The sequence below is a fragment of the Dendropsophus ebraccatus genome, chromosome 1 (assembly GCF_027789765.1).
Source record: "Dendropsophus ebraccatus isolate aDenEbr1 chromosome 1, aDenEbr1.pat, whole genome shotgun sequence".
Taxonomy (NCBI): Eukaryota; Metazoa; Chordata; class Amphibia; order Anura; family Hylidae; genus Dendropsophus; species Dendropsophus ebraccatus.
This window is the reverse complement of record NC_091454.1, coordinates 15,580,176-15,597,651: the sequence shown is the minus strand read 5'-3', so window position 1 is coordinate 15,597,651 and position 17,476 is coordinate 15,580,176. Positions and strand designations below refer to the sequence as shown.

The window sequence follows — 17,476 nt, the reverse complement described above, 5'->3', positions numbered from 1 at the left end:
TCAGGACTTCAAGGCCATTGGCCTATGGGTCTGGGGGTGGTTTATTTAATACCCTGGTTATGGCACTGGTTGTCAGTGTGCTTGCCGCCGTATATGTCAGATGATATTTTTAAGGTGGATTTCCCCTTTAAATTATGGCAAAGCGTATGGGCAGATTAACCTTCATGCGGGATATACTGCGGGATTCATGAGCTTACTTTGCATTGGATAAGTCTGATAATCTGTGAACATATGGGACGGGCTACATGGCAGCCTAGCTGAGTAAGTCCCATCCCTGAGAGTCTCCGCTTCCCCCATAAGAGATCACTTTTAGCAGATGATACTTGTCTGATGTGATATTTATATGAATCGATCATATGTGGAGCAGCTGGCGGCTTCTTCTATACAGATTAACCCATATAAAGAATGGGGGGTGGGGGGTAGGTAGGGGCATAGAGGAGCCGGCTAGAAAGAATACAGGCACTGCTGAGGGGGTCATCAGTATGAGGGCATTATGGGGGCACCCTGGCTGTTATAGACTATGATAGCTATCTGGTTATCATTATGGGGGTACCCTGGCTGTTATAGACTATGATAGCTATCTGGTTGTCATTATGGGGGCTCCCTGAGTATAATAGGCTGTGTGTACACTCTATATATCATTATGGGAGCACCCTGAGTATAATAGGCTGTGTGTACACTCTATATATCATTATGGAGGAACCCTGAGTATAATAGGCTGTGTGTACACTCTATATATTATGGGGGCACTCTGAGTATATCAGGCTGTGTGTACACTCTATATATAATTATGGGGGCACCCTGACTATAATAGGCTGTGTGTACACTCTATATATAATTATGGGGCCACCCTGAGTATAACAGGCTGTGTGTACACTCTATATATCATTATGGGAGCACCCTGACTATAACAGGCTGTGTGTACACTCTATATATCATTATGGAGGAACCCTGAGTATAATAGGCTGTGTGTACACTCTATATATTATGGGGGCACTCTGAGTATATCAGGCTGTGTGTACACTCTATATATCATTATGGGAGCACCCTGACTATAACAGGCTGTGTGTACACTCTATATATCATTATGGAGGAACCCTGAGTATAATAGGCTGTGTGTACACTCTATATATTATGGGGGCACTCTGAGTATATCAGGCTGTGTGTACACTCTCTATATATTATGGGGGCACCCTGAGTATAATAGGCTGTGTGTATACTTTATATATTATGGGGGCACCCTGAGTATAACAGGCTGTGTGTACACTCTCTATATATAATTATGGGGGCACCCTGAGTATAATAGGCTGTGTGTACACTCTATATATATAATTATGGGGGCACCCTGAGTATAACAGGCTGTGTGTACACTCTCTATATCATTATGGAGGCACCCTGAGTATAACAGGCTGTGTGTATACTCTATATATTATGGAGGCACCCTGACTATTACAGGCTGTGTGTACACTCTCTCTATATATCATTATGGGGGCACCCTGAGTATAATAGGCTGTGTGTACACACTCTCTCTCTCTCTCTCTATATATATATATCATTATGGAGGCACCCTGACTATAATAGGCTGTGTGTATACTCCATATATTATGGGGGCACCCTGTGTATAATAGGCTGTGTGTACACTCTCTATATATCATTATGGGGGCACCCTGAGTATAATAGGCTGTGTGTACACTCTATATATTATGGAGGCACCCTGAGTATAACAGGCTGTGTGTACACTCTATATATCATTATGGAGGCACCCTGAGTATAATAGGCTGTGTGTATATACATGTTGTTTTTTTTTTAAATATATAATAAGAATCACGTGACAGCGTTCCAGCTGGTTCCTAACCGGTCACATGACACTTTCCAAACGAGGCTTGACATACATTTTTTATTTTTTTTTGCCGTCTCCTCCTCCCAGCGTGACGTCAGAGGCGGGGTTTATTGTCAGCCAATCGGCAGAAGGTAGTCGTGGTATCTGGGTGTGGCCCGGGGAAAGTCTCTGCAGAAGCTCCCGCCTGACAGGGAACCGAGAGGGGAGCGGCGGAGCCGGGGAGCCGGAGGCAGCAGGAGGTAATGCGGCTTCACCGTGTGCGGGGCCAGGGCGGTGGGAGATGATATATCGTCTATGTTGTGTTCCTTTAATTTTTTTTGTCTATGAATTTCCCCCCTTTTATTCCCTATTCACTGTATATAGCTTATATCTAACCTGTGGCGCTCCAGCTGTTGCAGAACTACAACTCCCAGCATGCCCTGACAGCCTTCGGCTGTCAGGGCATGCTGGGAGTTGTAGTTCTGCAACAGCTGGCGCGCCACAGGTCAGACATTGATGCCTTAAAGGGATTTTCTGCCCAGTTCATTCAGCCTATAGGCTGATGGGGATGTTGAAGGTTATTTGCAGCGCTCACAATGGCGGTGTTGTTGAGCCGTGTATGCAGTCTGCACCGCAGGGTTACGCTTCATAAGCTGCGTTACTGCAGGGTCGTCGCAATGTGACAGCGGCGGACACCCAGACCCATTCACTGCCTGTTTATAGGATTCCCCCCCCCCCCCCCCTCTTGTTTCTGATTTGACAGGCAGCGCCGTAACCTTCTGTCGTGGATGTAGCAGAGCCGGCTTTGTCATCTCACACTGATCCCCAGCTCTGCTGCATCTGTGCCGCAAGGACGTGTTACCCCGGATGATGGACGGCTTTCCTGTATTCTTACCTTGCATCAGATTGGAGGTTGTAGTCCCAAGAGTGAGAAGCGTACAATAACCTTATTATACTCCAGAGCTGCGCTCACTATTCTGCTGGTGGGGTCACTGTGTACATACATTACATTACTGATCCTATATTATACTCCAGAGCTGCGTTCACTATTCTGCTGGTGGGGTCACTGTGTACATACATTACATTACTGATCCTGAGTTACATCCTGTATTATACTCCAGAGCTGCACTCACTATTCTGCTGCTGGGGTCACTGTGTACATACATTACATTACTGATCCTGAGTTACATCCTGTATTATACTCCAGAGCTGCGTTCACTATTCTGCTGGTGGGGTCACTGTGTACATACATTACATTACTGATCCTGAGTTACATCCTGTATTATACTCCAGAGCTGCACTCACTATTCTGCTGCTGGGGTCACTGTGTACATACATTACATTACTGATCCTATATTATACTCCAGAGCTGCGTTCACTATTCTGCTGGTGGGGTCACTGTGTACATACATTACATTACTGATCCTGAGTTACATCTTGTATTATACTCCAGAGCTGCACTCACTATTCTGCTGGTGGGGTCACTGTGTACTTACATTACTGATCCTGAGTTACATCTTGTATTATACTCCAGAGCTGCGCTCACTATTCTGCTGGTGGGGTCACTGTGTACATACATTACATTACTGATCCTGAGTTACATCCTGTATTATACTCCAGAGCTGCGCTCACTATTCTGCTGGTGGGGTCACTGTGTACATACATTACATTACTGATCCTGAGTTACATCCTGTATTATACTCCAGAGCTGCGCTCACTATTCTGCTGGTGGGGTCACTGCGTACATACATACTTACTGATCCTATATTATACACCAGAGCTGCACTCACTATTCTGTATTCTTCAGATCTGAAATCTATAAACCTTTCTGTGTCTGTACAGAACTTGTGATGATTTGCATTCACATCAGGCAATGTAAGACAATCTGATGCAAAATAAAATTTCAGAGTCCCACAGAATTAAAGGGGCTTAGCAGAATAGTGAGTGCAGCTCTGGTGTATAATACAGGATGTAACTCAGGATCAGTAATATATGTACACAGTGACATCACCAGCAGAATAGTGAGTGCAGCTCTGGAGTAAAATACAGGAGGTAACTCAGGATCAGTAATGTAATGTATGTACACAGTGACCCCACCAGCAGAATAGTGAGTGCAGCTCTGGTGTATAATACAGGATGTAACTCAGGATCAGTAATGTATGTACACAGTGATCCCACCAGCAGAATAGTGAGTGCAGCTCTGAAGTATAATACAGGATGTAACTCAGGATCAGTAATGTATGTACACAGTGACCCCACCAGCAGAATAGTGAGTGCAGCTCTGGTGTATAATACAGGATGTACCTCAGGATCAGTAATGTATGTACACAGTGATCCCACCAGCAGAATAGTGAGTGCAGCTCTGAAGTATAATACAGGATGTACCTCAGGATCAGTAATGTATGTAGATTCTGGCTATATATAACCAGTAATGTGGGTTATTAGGATGGGCGGTTACTATGTTACTTGCGGTTATACTGGTTAGTCATTGGGATTCTCCAGTAAGATGATGGCAGATGTCCTGGTCATACTGGTGGGGCGGCCTCCTAGGAATCTCTTCATCCTGGCTGTCTGGGTAGTTCTGGATCAGTAACCCTTTGGTCTCCTGTAAGGACTGAGGATCTTCCGCATACACCAGGGCTGAGCAATCCCAGTGAAACTTGGCTCGGGCTGCAGTGACGACGTATCGGGCAGCATCTCCACTCCCAGTAACGCTGTAAATTGTGATTCATGTTGGTTAGCAACTGGTTGTAGGAAGGATCGGGAGGCTGCACGCCCTCTCCATGTTTCCTGGCTGGGAGTGATGTCATCATCTTGGTATGAAGTAGTGGAGTCCCCCCTGCATTCTCCAGGAGATCTCCCCTCCTGCTGCTCCCCCAGCACACATGGCTGCCAGGCTCCTCCAGGTTTATGTGCTCCCTGCTTTATAGGGGTATCCCCCCAGCTTTATAGTGGTATACCCCCAGCTTTATAGTGCCATCTTCTCCCCCCCCCCTCTGCTTTATAGTGGTATCTTTCCCCCTTGCTTTATAGTGGTATCTTTCCCCCTTACTTTATAGTGGTATCCCCCCCCCCCCCTTGCTTTATAGTGGTATCCCCCCCCCCCTTACTTAATAGTGGTATCCCCCCCTGCTTTATAGTGGTATCCCCCCCCCCCTTGCTTTATAGTGGTATCCCCCCCCCTTGCTTTATAGTGGTATCTTTCCCCCTTGCTTTATAGTGGTATCTTTCCCCCTTGCTTTATAGTGGTATCTTTCCCCCTTGCTTTATAGTGGTATCTTTCCCCCTTGCTTTATAGTGGTATCCCCCCCCCCATGCTTTATAGTGGTATCCCCCCCCTTACTTTATAGTGGTATCCCCCCCCCCTTGCTTTATAGTGGTATCCCCCCCATGCTTTATAGTGGTATCCCCCCCCCCCCTTGCTTTATAGTGGTATCCCCCCCCCCTTGCTTTATAGTGGTATCCCCCCACCCCCTGCTTTGTAGTGTTATCTCAACCCCACCCCCTGCTTTATAGTGGTATCCCCCCTTGCTTTATAGTGGTATCCCCCCCCCTTACTTTATAATGGTATTCCCCCCCCCTTGCTTTATAGTGGTATCCCGCCACCCCCTGCTTTATAGTGTTATCTCAACCCCACCCCCTGCTTTATAGTGGTATTTCCCCCCCCCCCCCCCCCCCCCCTTGCTTTATAGTGGTATCCCCTGGCTTTGAAGGGGTGTCCCCCCTCGCCATTTAGGGATGTCCCCCCAGCTTTATTGGGATATCCCCCAGGTCATGCGTCCTGCAGAGATGTCACAGAGCGGCAGGGGCCTGGTGTTATATGGTGGAGTGATGTGACACTATACAGGATAGATGCGGCAGGAGGCTGTAGTATTAGATATAATCATGGAGTCATAGGGGGAGATTTATCAAACATGGTGTAAAGTGAAACTGGCTCAGTTGCCCCTAGCAACCAATCAGATTCCACCTTTCATTCTCCAAAGAGTCTGTGAGGAATGAAAGGTGGAATCTGATTGGTTGCTAGGGGCAACTGATCCAGTGTCACTTTACACCATGTTTGATAAATCTCCCCATAGTGTTGCTGGGCCCTATGGCACCCCCATTCTGGTGCAGGTGGTATTATTGTTAGGGCCCTATTACACGGATCACTAATCGGCTGATCGCTGGTTTAGGTTTGGACCTAAAATCGTGGGGCGCATATTGCTACGTGAAAAAGCGATGCACGGCTGACAATTGCCCAGACACCTGACACCTTACCTCCCCCGCTCCCGGTATTCTCTCCGGTGCTCCGCAACACAGGAGAGGTAAGGTATTAGGTGTTTGGGCCAGGGCTGCATGGACATCGCTAACAATGTCCATGCAGCCCTTACTGCCCGATTATTGGGCCATCTAATAGACCCAGTTTATGAAAATAGTCGGCCTGTGTAATAGGACAACTTCATGATCCAGGACGTGTTATCGTATTTAACCCATGGTGGCGTGTCCTAAAACATGTTGGGAGTTGTAGTTCCCCAGCCCTGTTGGAGACCTCTTCCATACAACATACAGGTTTTGTGCAGGAGATCCCCTTGTAGTGACCCCGCAGAGCTACAGCCTCACAGTAATTCCACCTGAAAGTGAAACTCTAAGATCCTCATGCGTCCAACCATATCCGTTTCCCAGACCCCCCCCCCCCCCCCCTCCACCATCACAGCCGTATACCGGGCAGCCGGGTTATATACTCCACTTGCTGTGACAGTACAATTTATCAAGTCATCGGTCTTCCACATTCTGTGTTTTCCAGCCATTCCAAAACTACAACTCCCAGCATGCCCGGGTTATCAAAACATATCTAATGGATATGGCCTGTTCAGACATAATGTGCTTGGCCAATCTGCTTCATGATGTTAACCTTGGTTGGTCTTGATTTTAAGACCTCTGTGCTGCTGTGCTACCACTGGTAACCTCTGTGCTACCACTGGTAACCTCTGTGCTGCCGTGCTACCACTGGTAACCTCTGTGCTGCCGTGCTACCACTGGTAACCTCTGTGCTGCCGTGCTACCACTGGTAACCTCTGTGCTGCCGTGCTACCACTGGTAACCTCTGTGCTGCCGTGCTACCACTGGTAACCTCTGTGCTGCTTTTCTACCACTGGTAACCTCTGTGCTGCTGTGCTACCACTGGTAACCTCTGTGCTGCTGTGCTACCACTGGTAACCTCTGTGCTCCTGTGCTACCACTGGTAACCTCTGTGCTCCTGTGCTACCACTGGTAACCTCTGTGCTCCTGTGCTACCACTGGTAACCTCTGTGCTGCTGTGCTACCACTGGTAACCTCTGTGCTGCTGTGCTACCACTGGTAACCTCTGTGCTGCTGTGCTACCACTGGTAACCTCTGTGCTGCTGTGCTACCACTGGTAACCTCTGTGCTGCTGTGCTACCACTGGTAACCTCTGTGCGTTCCCTGCTCACCTCTGTGCTGCTGTGCCACCACTCGTAACCTCTGTGCCACCACTGGTAACCTCTGTTCTGCAGTGCGCTCCCTGCTCACCTCTGTGCTGCTGTGCCACCACTGCTCACCTCTGTGCTGCTGTGCCCATAGTATCCAGGTGCTCGGGTCGGCTTTGGTCATTCCGTTGTTAACCCTGTGTGTCTGCGGAGATTTTTTAGTGATCTCTGCCCATCCTGAGTAAGCCTGAGATCAGCCGTCTCCCGATCCCTCTGCCCTGAAGCCTTTTTCTTCCTTGGAGATGGATATTTGATTTACTATTCTAAATGCCGGTAACCCTGGGGCCCCACGGCGCCCGTGACGGGTCATGTGATTCCGCCGTTGTCTTGTGTACATGTAACTAATCCCCCAAAGTGCAGAGCGGAGATCACAGAGGAAGCTGCTTAGAGGGGAGGCTCAACGCTCTACACATTCCCCTACACGTTTGTACTTGGCGCTGATATTTGGAGGCCGCGTCACTATCCTTAGTTCTTTTAGATCAACTGGGCCCAGCAAGTGCCAGAGATTTGCAATTTACTTCTATAAAAAAAATCTCCAGTCTTCCAGTACTTATCAGCTGCTATATGTCCTGCAGGAAGTGGTCTATATTCAGTCTGACACAGTGCTCTCTGACGCCACCTCTGTCCATGTCAGGAACTGTCCAGAGCAGGAGAGGGTTTGCTACAGCTGACATGGACAGAGGTGGCAGCAGAGAGCACTGTGTCAGACTGGAAATAATACACCACTTCCTGCAGGACATACAGCACCTGATAAGTACTGGAAGATTTTTTTTTTAATAGAAGTATATTACAAATCTCTTCCACTACCCCTTTAAAGGGACACTCTTATGGATATCCCTGCACTGACATAGTAGCCATCAGCACTGGGTGATAACTTTTGTGCACTTTCTGTAAATCTCTGCTTTCCAGCTGCTGCAAAACTACTTTTCAACTATCTTCTAGAAACAGCGACACTCTTTGAGTGCGGTATTGCAGCTCAGTTCCATTGAAGTGAATGGTGCTGAATTATAATACCGCACACAACCTGAGGACAGGGGTGGCGCTCTGTGTATAAGTAGAGTTGCAGTGAGAACCCCGTCTCTTTCTATCACACAATTTACAGTATACCTAGTATAGTGCGGTATATAGGAGAACAGGTGCGCGGCGCGGTACTATCATTCCGATGGTTTCTCACTTGTGGGTGTCAGGCATCAGTGGCGGTCACATTGTGTGTGTAAGAGCTCCGCTCATAATAGAGAACAATGGCCGAACATCCCATACCATTGTGTTCCCGGCTTGTGCTATGTAAGCTGAATGTGTGTGTGATCCCGTTATGTAAAGACTATCCACATTGTGCACAACGTACAGGGCCGTAACACAGCAGGAAATAAACAGCAGAATTGTGAGCGCTGCTCCGGAGTATAATACAGGAAGTAACTGTACAGGATCAGTAATGTAATGTATGTACACAGTGACCCCACCAGCAGAATAGTGAGTGCAGCTCTGGGGTATAATATAGGATCAGTAATGTAATGTATGTACACAGTGACCCCACCAGCAGAATAGTGAGTGCAGCTCTGGAGTATAATACAGGAAGTAACTGTACAAGATCCGTAATGTAATGTATGTACACAGTGACCCCACCAGCAGAATAGTGAGTGCAGCTCTGGAGTATAATACAGGATGTAATTCAGGATCAGTAATGTATGTATTTAGTGGCCCCACCAGCAGAAAGTTGATTGCAGCTCTGGAGTATAATATTAGATCAGTAATGTATGTACACAGTGACCCCACCAGCAGAATAGTGAGTGCAGCTCTGGAGTATAATACACAATATAACTCAGGATCAGTAACGTAATGTATGTACACAGTAACCCCACCAGCAGAATAGTGAGTACAGCTCTGGGGTATAATACAGGATGTAACTCAGGATCAGTAATGTATGTACACAGTGACCGCACCAGCAGAATAGTGAGTGCAGCTCTGGGGTATAATACAGGATGTAACTCAGGATCAGTAATGTATGTACACAGTGACCCCACCAGCAGAATAGTGAGTGCAGCTCTGGAGTATAATACTAGATCAGTAATGTATGTACACAGTGATCTCACCAGCAGAATAGTGAGCGCAGCTCTGGAGTATAATACTAGATCAGTAATGTATGTGGATTATAGGCAGCAGGCACTCCCCCTTGTCTCCTGTGACCTGTAGTTCTCTCTGGGATATAGGTGATTTATAAGGAAGCATGAGGCGCCTTCATATAGACGTATAGTTGTACAGACAGTCACTTTCTCTCTGTGTAACCTCCTGTCAGTAGGGTGTGTGTGGGGCGGGGAGTTCCGGTTTCTTTCCGTGCCCTTTTTTCCCCTCCTCTCTTAAATGGGGAAGTCTCAGTATTTATGACTTTTTTTTCAGGTGATTTCAGATTTGCTTTGTGTCTATAGAAGATAATACATGAGAAATCCTGTGTGTGTATATATGCCTGGACGTCCCCTTTAAATGACCTATAAGTTGATGCCACCAATGTGTCTCTCTCCTGACACCATCTTCATTTATTGCACGTATAGGAGGTCATCCCGACATTCGGGGTGGTATGATATAATCCCTCTCCGGTGCTGAGGTTATCCGGCCGCGTCCAGGATCCTCATCCCGGCCTGCGGTTGTGGTTCTGGCAGTGATCAGTGTGTCTGTATGGAAGGCGGACGCTGTCACACAGCTGCTCCCATCCTCTGTCTCACACCACTGTAATAAATAGGGATCAATAGTGACTTTCTCTTATCCCTCTGGTGTGCAGTCCTGTAATGACTAGTGATCAATAGTTAACCCCCCCCCCAATATTCACTATTGATCCGGATCCGTCCTGCTGTAATGATTACTCCGCACATCTTGTCTTTTATACGTGCCGGCAGATGGTTACTGCTAGGAGTCTGATTTATTTTATTTTTATTTTTGCATTTTTTTCCGCTATTATTATTTATTTATTATTATTTATTATTTATTATTATTTATTATTATTATTATTATTATTATTATTTTTATTTATTTTTATTTTTTTTTGTATTTTTTCCATTACAGGCTAAAAATCAATATATATTTTTTTTTCTCAAGGTTTTTTGTATTTTTTATTATGTAATAGTGTACTCCACTTTGTCTACACCAGAACATCTACTTCAGGAGAGAACCAACCCAAACATAGCTGCTGACCGTATGCTCCATCTTCCTCCATAGACGTCCAAAGTTGCTGGGCATATGCTCCATCTTCCTCCGACTATCTTCATAGACATACGTTTACACCCTTCTACTACTGTGGGAATTGGCGGATAAGTAGATCTTGATGTTGGCTGGGAGTTGTAGTTTACTCTTAGGTTCACTATACTGATATCAATGACTCCTCTCCACGGAGGACGTGGCCCATGAGGGCATTTGGGGAGACTGTCGTATCTTCTAATTGGATTCATTTCAGTGCCAAATCCTGAAGATTAGATCCTAGAGAGCGCCCCCTCCCTGATACCTATTGCAGCAAGCAGAAATGACTCACTTACCCAGTGTTGTTGTGCGGAGTTCTCCAACAATGACCAATGTCCCCCAGTCCTGCGGTTGCAAAACCACAACTTCCATTATGCCCTGATTCAAGGCTTTGGTATCGGCCACTTCCTCCATCATGGTACACATCATGATAGTGGTCTCCATTATGGAATACATTGTGAGGGTGCTCCCCATCATGGTACACATCATGATAGTGGTCTCCATTATGGAATACATTGTGAGGGTGCTCCCCATCATGGTACACATCGTGAGAGGGGCTCCCCATCATGGTACACATCATGAGAGGGGCTCCCCCATCATGGTACACATCGTGAGAGGGGCTCCCCATCATGGTACACTTCGTGAGAGGGGCTCCCCATCATGGTACACATCGTGAGAGGGGCTCCCCATCATGGTACACATCGTGAGAGGGGCTCCCCATCATGGTACACATCGTGAGAGGGGCTCCCCATCATGGTACACATCGTGAGAGGGGCTCCCCATCATGGTACACATCGTGAGAGGGGCTCCCCATCATGGTACACATCGTGAGAGGGGCTCCCCATCATGGTACACATATTAGTGGTCCTGTGCAGTGTCGTCGTCCTCCGCTGTCCATCCCTGCCCTTGTGCCTGCGTTACCCCCCTTGCCCCTCCTCACGTTGGCACTATTTTCAGACGCGGTAATCTCATTTGCAGTACTTAGCCCTGCGACTGTTCCGTCAGCTCTTTGCGGCGTAGCATTGCAGACCTTCCCTGCAGCAGTATAGATTCAGGGGCATCACCTTACAGTCCCTGCGGGCACCATTCATCACTATAGAAGTCATACCATGTCCTGTCTAATGTGACATTGTCCCCGGGGGGCTCTCGCCTGTAACGTCTTGCATTGAAGGGGGGATGTTATGATGCGTCACTTGTCTGCATCGCGGCTTTCCTTATGCTTCCATTATACTTTATACACCGAGGGGTAATCTGTTTTACGCTCGCTGTTGAATAATGTAAGGGGAAGGCGATCAATCGTATTAACAACTTAAGACGTGTTTAATTTATTGGAAGAGATTCAATAATCTTACACTTGAGGATGCCAGCTGCTTTACAGATGTCGGCTATGGGTATGTGCATCCATAGGCCAGGGTGCCCTTTCCCCACAGCATTGTTACCAGTACTCTGCATCTTGCAAGCTAGGGTGACAGTATGGCTTCCCATTGGGTCTCACAATATTTGCATCACATGATGGGAAGTATATGATGGATACTTTGCAAGATGCAACCGAAACAAAATTGGTGCATAGTCCAGCATGTCAGGCTGAACATGGTGCCCAGTACTTCCCAGCCTATAGCTCTCCAACTATTGCAAACTACAGTGCCCAGCATGCCCCCTAGCAGCTGTTGCAAAACTACAACTGCAAGCATGCCTGCTGGAAAATAACTGCAAGCATGCCTCAACAGCGGCATGTTGGGATTTGTAGATTTGCAACAGCTTTATGGCCACAATGGCCTGACAGTCCGTGGCCCCCCCAGCTGTTGCAAAACTACAACTCCCAGCTTGCCTTGCCAATCTGCAGCCGCTGAGGCATGCTTTCAGTTGTAATCTTCCAGTAGGCATGCTTTCAGTTGTAATCTTCCAGTAGGCATGCTTTCAGTTGTAATCTTCCAGTAGGCATGCTTTCAGTTGTAATCTTCCAGTAGGCATGCTTTCAGTTGTAATCTTCCAGTAGGCATGCTTTCAGTTGTAATCTTCCAGTAGGCATGCTTTCAGTTGTAATCTTCCAGTAGGCATGCTTTCAGTTGTAATCTTCCAGTAGGCATGCTTGCAGTTGTAATCTTCCAGTAGGCATGCTTTCAGTTGTAATCTTCCAGTAGGCATGCTTTCAGTTGTAATCTTCCAGTAGGCATGCTTGCAGTTGTAATCTTCCAGTAGGCATGCTTGCAGTTAAAGTTTTGGAACAGCTGGAAAGCCATAGGTGATTCATAAGGGCGTAATCCAGGATTGATGTTTTCAGGCCAATTGCTCCTCCCCACTCCTTGGCTACGACCAGACGGAGGTACATTCTCCATTAGACGCCACATTAATGGACACCCTCATTGGGAAACACCATTTTCCAGGATTTTTGTAAAATGCGCAATTATGTATTTTTTTAGTAAGCACATTCTTATTGCAGGACCAACAAAACTGTAATAGACGTGGTCCATGAAATAGTAAGTGAATCACGATTTGGCTGACTACAAAGAAGCCGCTAATGATGAGAAAGATTGGCATAGTCAAGTGCGTAATCATTAGAAATGACCAGACAGACCTAATCCAATTCCAGACTTTATATCTCCCATCTTCTCGGCCCAGTGAGTATCCTGGACGGGTCCTGACTGACTAATGAGGTCTTTCGCTGGATTCCAGGGCCCAGATCGGGACATCTACTATTGGGTCAGCCAGCATTTAAGCTCGACCTTTCCGCAGAAAACATGGGTGTAAATAAGCACATGGTTAGACAAAGCTACGGGACTGCGGACATACCTATTTTGTCTCCATAGTCCTCTATACTGATGAGATAGAAGTCAATTTTTTAAAAATATGCAAATGAGGCTTAGGTGCCCAGGGGGTGTTCCTCAGTGCAGCAAAGTCCAGTCCATGGCCCACTTGCATCCATGTTCGCTGTTTGACGAACAGCCTTTAGATAAAGAACACTTACCTTTACTCTTGCTCTACTGGGCAACGCCCCCTGGGCACTTGAACCTCGTTTACATATAAACGAAAAAACGCTTCTATCCCATTGATGGGGAGGGCTATTGAAATAGAAAAGGTATGCTCGAAATCATGGTAACTAGCCCTATGCAGTCATGGGCTTATTTATACCCATGTTTTACTACCGACAAGGGTTAGTCCAAGAGTAATAGTTATCCCTATTAAAGGAGTTATTCAGTGCCACAAAAACATGGCTACTTTCTTCTAGAGACAGCACCACTCTTGTCTGCAGTTCAGATGTGGTTTACAATTAATATCCGTTCACTTTAATGGAACTGAGTTACAAAACTCCATCCATACTCTAGATGAGTGGTGCTGTCTCTAGAAGAAAGTGGCCATGTTTTTGTAGCGCTGGATAACCCCTTTAACGGGATAACTTTCTAATTTGTCTGGGACTCCAACCAAACATGAGAATAGAAGGTCAGTTGTGACCTGACTTACGTGGCTACGGACAAGCCACCATTATCCTCATGGCGGGGGGGGGGGGGGGCAGGGGGGTGTCTCCAAATCGTTAAAGGGGTAGTCCACCAAAAAATTTTTTCTTTCATATCAACTGCTACCATGAAGTGCCAGAGATTTGTAATTTACTTCTATTAAAAAATCTCAAGCCTTCCAGTACTTATCAGCTGCTGTATGCCCAACAGGAAGTTGTATTATTTCCAGTCTGGAGAGCAGGAGAGGTTTTCTATGGGGATTTGCTCCTGCTTTGGACAGTTCCTGACATGGACAGAGGAGGCAACAGAGAGCACGGGGTCAGACAGGAAAGAAAACGCCACTTCCTGCTGGACACACAGCAGCTAATAAGTACTGGAAGACTTAAGATTTTTTAATAGAAGTGAATTACAAATCTCTGGCACTTTATGGCACCAGTTGATTTGAAAGAAAATTTTTTTGGGTGGACTACCCCTTTAAGTCACCACTGATCAGTTGGTTTTCCTTGGGATTGTTATTGTTGGGGATCTTGGAATACCCCCTTTAACTTTCTTGGGAACAAAAGGATTGGACATGTTGTAATCCAAGACACCTGATCCTTCTTTCCACCAACGTGATATGTTGGGCTAGAGTTGGGGATTCCCATATAAACATAAGGTAGTTGGCCAACCCTGCCTAAATTGGCAAATTGGGCTAACGTTACAGTTGTGTACTTTCACTATTTGGGCAAAAAGGGAGTAATGCCAAAGCAGGTGTATATGATTATTAGTAAATTTTTGGCTCTAGAGTTGGCTTCCAACCCAGTAGCTTTGGCTTTTTTTGAAGAATATTTTTAGATGTCCTAATATAAAGTGGTCTGTCCTGGAGAGAGGCCCGAAGTATTGTTCCAGGGAGAGAGGAGGATCCCGTTCATCTGGGGAGGAGACGTCTCTGTTGATAAAATAAATGTAGACACTCTATAAGACGTGGCTCCCCGTTCTCCGCTGGCTTATATTCCTTGTCTTTGAGCGGAGCTTCCTTTCTTCTCCTCGGCTGGCTTGATTTATGTCTGCATCTTTTGAAAACTAGAACAGAGTTTGCCAGAGGCGGCACGTTGATGTATCTTGAATCTCTTTTCCGAGGCTCAATAAGCGAAGAGACCCTTTCATAAAAGCGTCGGGAGACAGCGAAATGTAAATGGAGTTTTTATGCTTCAGTATAAGATCACGCTGTTCACCTGGATGGTCACTCTATGGAATTTTGCTGTTCAAAAATTTGGGTATAGTATTTACTTAGTACTCCCACTGGTTGGGTAGGACCATCCCAATGGAGGTGCGGATCAGATACAACTTCTCTCCAGTGGATTCTCCTCTTAAACTTCTTCTTAAGCTCTTTTACTTCTGAGGAGTCATTGTGTGCAGACCTGAGAGCTATCCTGCAGCCTTCCTACATTATTCATGCAGTTAGTAAAATATTAAGTGCATGCCTCGGCTTCTTATCCTGGAGTGTCTACAAATTGTGAAATTGGCATCCAGGGTCATCAAAGTGTCCTCCCCTTCCTCTATAGAGGGTTTAATTTTTACCCTGTTCAAGAGCATAGTGAATTCCATAGTCTTGGGTCAATGACTTTTTGTTGAATATAGTTAACCACTAAGTAGGTCCATGGTCCATTCGAGGTGGACCACTTCAGAGAAAGTCACCTGATCTGATTCTGGACTTACGTTTGACCCATTATGTGTAATTCCAGCTTAGTTTGTGGACTATAAAAGTTTTAAGGGCACAGGTGTACCAGTCGCACCCAGGCTATGGTGGAGTCCGATCGTTTGTCGTTTGGATGCAGCACTAGGGAGTCTAGGTAAACGTGGACATCAGACTATGACCCTGTTATAAAATTTTGCACTCTTGGAACCTAAGAGACTCAAGTTTCACCTCTACTAAGAATGGTTTAGTATTTTCCATATTCACAACTCGGCAGCAACAATTCTTGCTAAAATGACATCTTCTGTAAACAAAAGTCATATTTGTGTTTCCTTCTTAGATGAATGTTGGTCGATTACCATTACAACAGTGATTGATATCCACCAACCCTATGCTTATTATGCTACAACAGATCTACAAAGAAGGGTTGGGTTGTGTATAGATGGCTATACACATTATGTGGTGGAAGGACCCACTGATTTTGGTTGGATTGTCCGACCATCTAATGTCTATGATGGCCTCCCGACACCTCCCCGACTTCAGATGTTGCTTGGTCGAGGCAAGTGTGCATTTGTATGGGGGTCAAGCATTCCCGCCAACAGCTGTGTGTGTTCAGCTAAAGATGGATAACTGTCCTCTTCTTTTATGGTGGCCATATTGATGATCACAATATGACTTGGTTCAAACTTGACAGAATTAAAGGACTTGCCAAAGGTTTCTTGTTCGTTCTATAAAGAACATAAGGGCTAAATTTGGTTCTTTGTCCTACCACTTGGACTTTAGGAGACATTATTGGGTAGTAGATGTCTTCAGTTAAGGTTGAGGGCTTCATCTGATTCTTTATCCTACCACTTGGACTTGTCAATGTTGGAAGACATTATTCTGTGTTTATATTTCTTCAGATAAGGTTGAGGGCTTCATCTGGTTTCTCTTCCTACCAAAAGTTGTTTGGAACCCCATTTAGTCTCCATGGTCATTCGATGGAAATTTGCAGGCAGGTACGTTGGTTGGAAGCCACGCTGGTATAGGTGTTTTTCTCTACGGGGGGAAAGGTTATTTTACATTCATTCTATTGACCTTGACAGGGACTGAGAAGTCGCCAGAAGAAAGTTGATGTGGTCACAACACAATGTATTTTACCTTGTGTCCCAGTCACGCCCCATCTGGGTGGATCGTTAGATCGGTAGTCACATTTTCTCATGTCCTTCCATGTGTTCTATCATTAGGTTCATTTTTCTCATCTTTCCGGGGAGTGCCGAGTTCGTGGGTGTGTTTGGAATTTAATTTTGGAATTGTTAATTATAATTTTGACCTGTCACTAACTGGGAACATTCGTGCTATTGGAGGGCCGGGACACCGTAAACACTACTTGTTGTAATAATAGTACTCGACCTGTTGCGCCATACTGGTTCATTGGTTCTTCTACTGGTAATGGGGTTGGCTTGGATGGAATTTACAATGGTGGTGAGATGATGTTTGGACCAGTGGTTGGCATGGTGGTGACTTGCTACAATCTAAAGGTGGCCATGTACCTTCAGTAGCTGAGGAGGGATGGTTGTTTGGCCATCAGCTTTACTTTCCATACACATGTAAGCTCTGTTTGGCTGAGCCACTGCTAAACATCTCCAGTGCTGGAATCCACCATGTTTGATACTTCCCTTGACAACACCTACTGGAGAAAGTGTATGGAAACCTGGTCTAGGTAAATGGTGACCATCTGACTCTATGATGAAGAGCAATCCAACCATCAGTCCTAAATGTTATATAGGTAAGCCTATGTGGTTGGACTGTTTTGGGTTGAAGTTAAGGGGTCGAAGAG

The 17,476-nt window shown here is 45.9% G+C and overlaps 1 protein-coding gene across 3 annotated transcripts in view; it reads left to right on the top strand.

Moving 5' to 3' along the window:
* Positions 1-1,993: 1,993 nt before the first annotated feature.
* PACSIN2 (protein kinase C and casein kinase substrate in neurons 2) overlaps positions 1,994-17,476 on the top strand; it is a 58,384-nt gene continuing 42,901 nt past the window's right edge. For 2 of the 3 annotated variants that reach the window (XM_069967983.1, XM_069967960.1), the window contains exon 1: positions 1,994-2,079. The gene's annotated coding sequence lies outside the window, so the exon portion shown is untranslated. Of the gene's footprint in view, positions 2,080-12,757; positions 12,854-17,476 lie in introns of those variants that run through there. The other variant, XM_069967978.1, reaches the window with a different exon arrangement.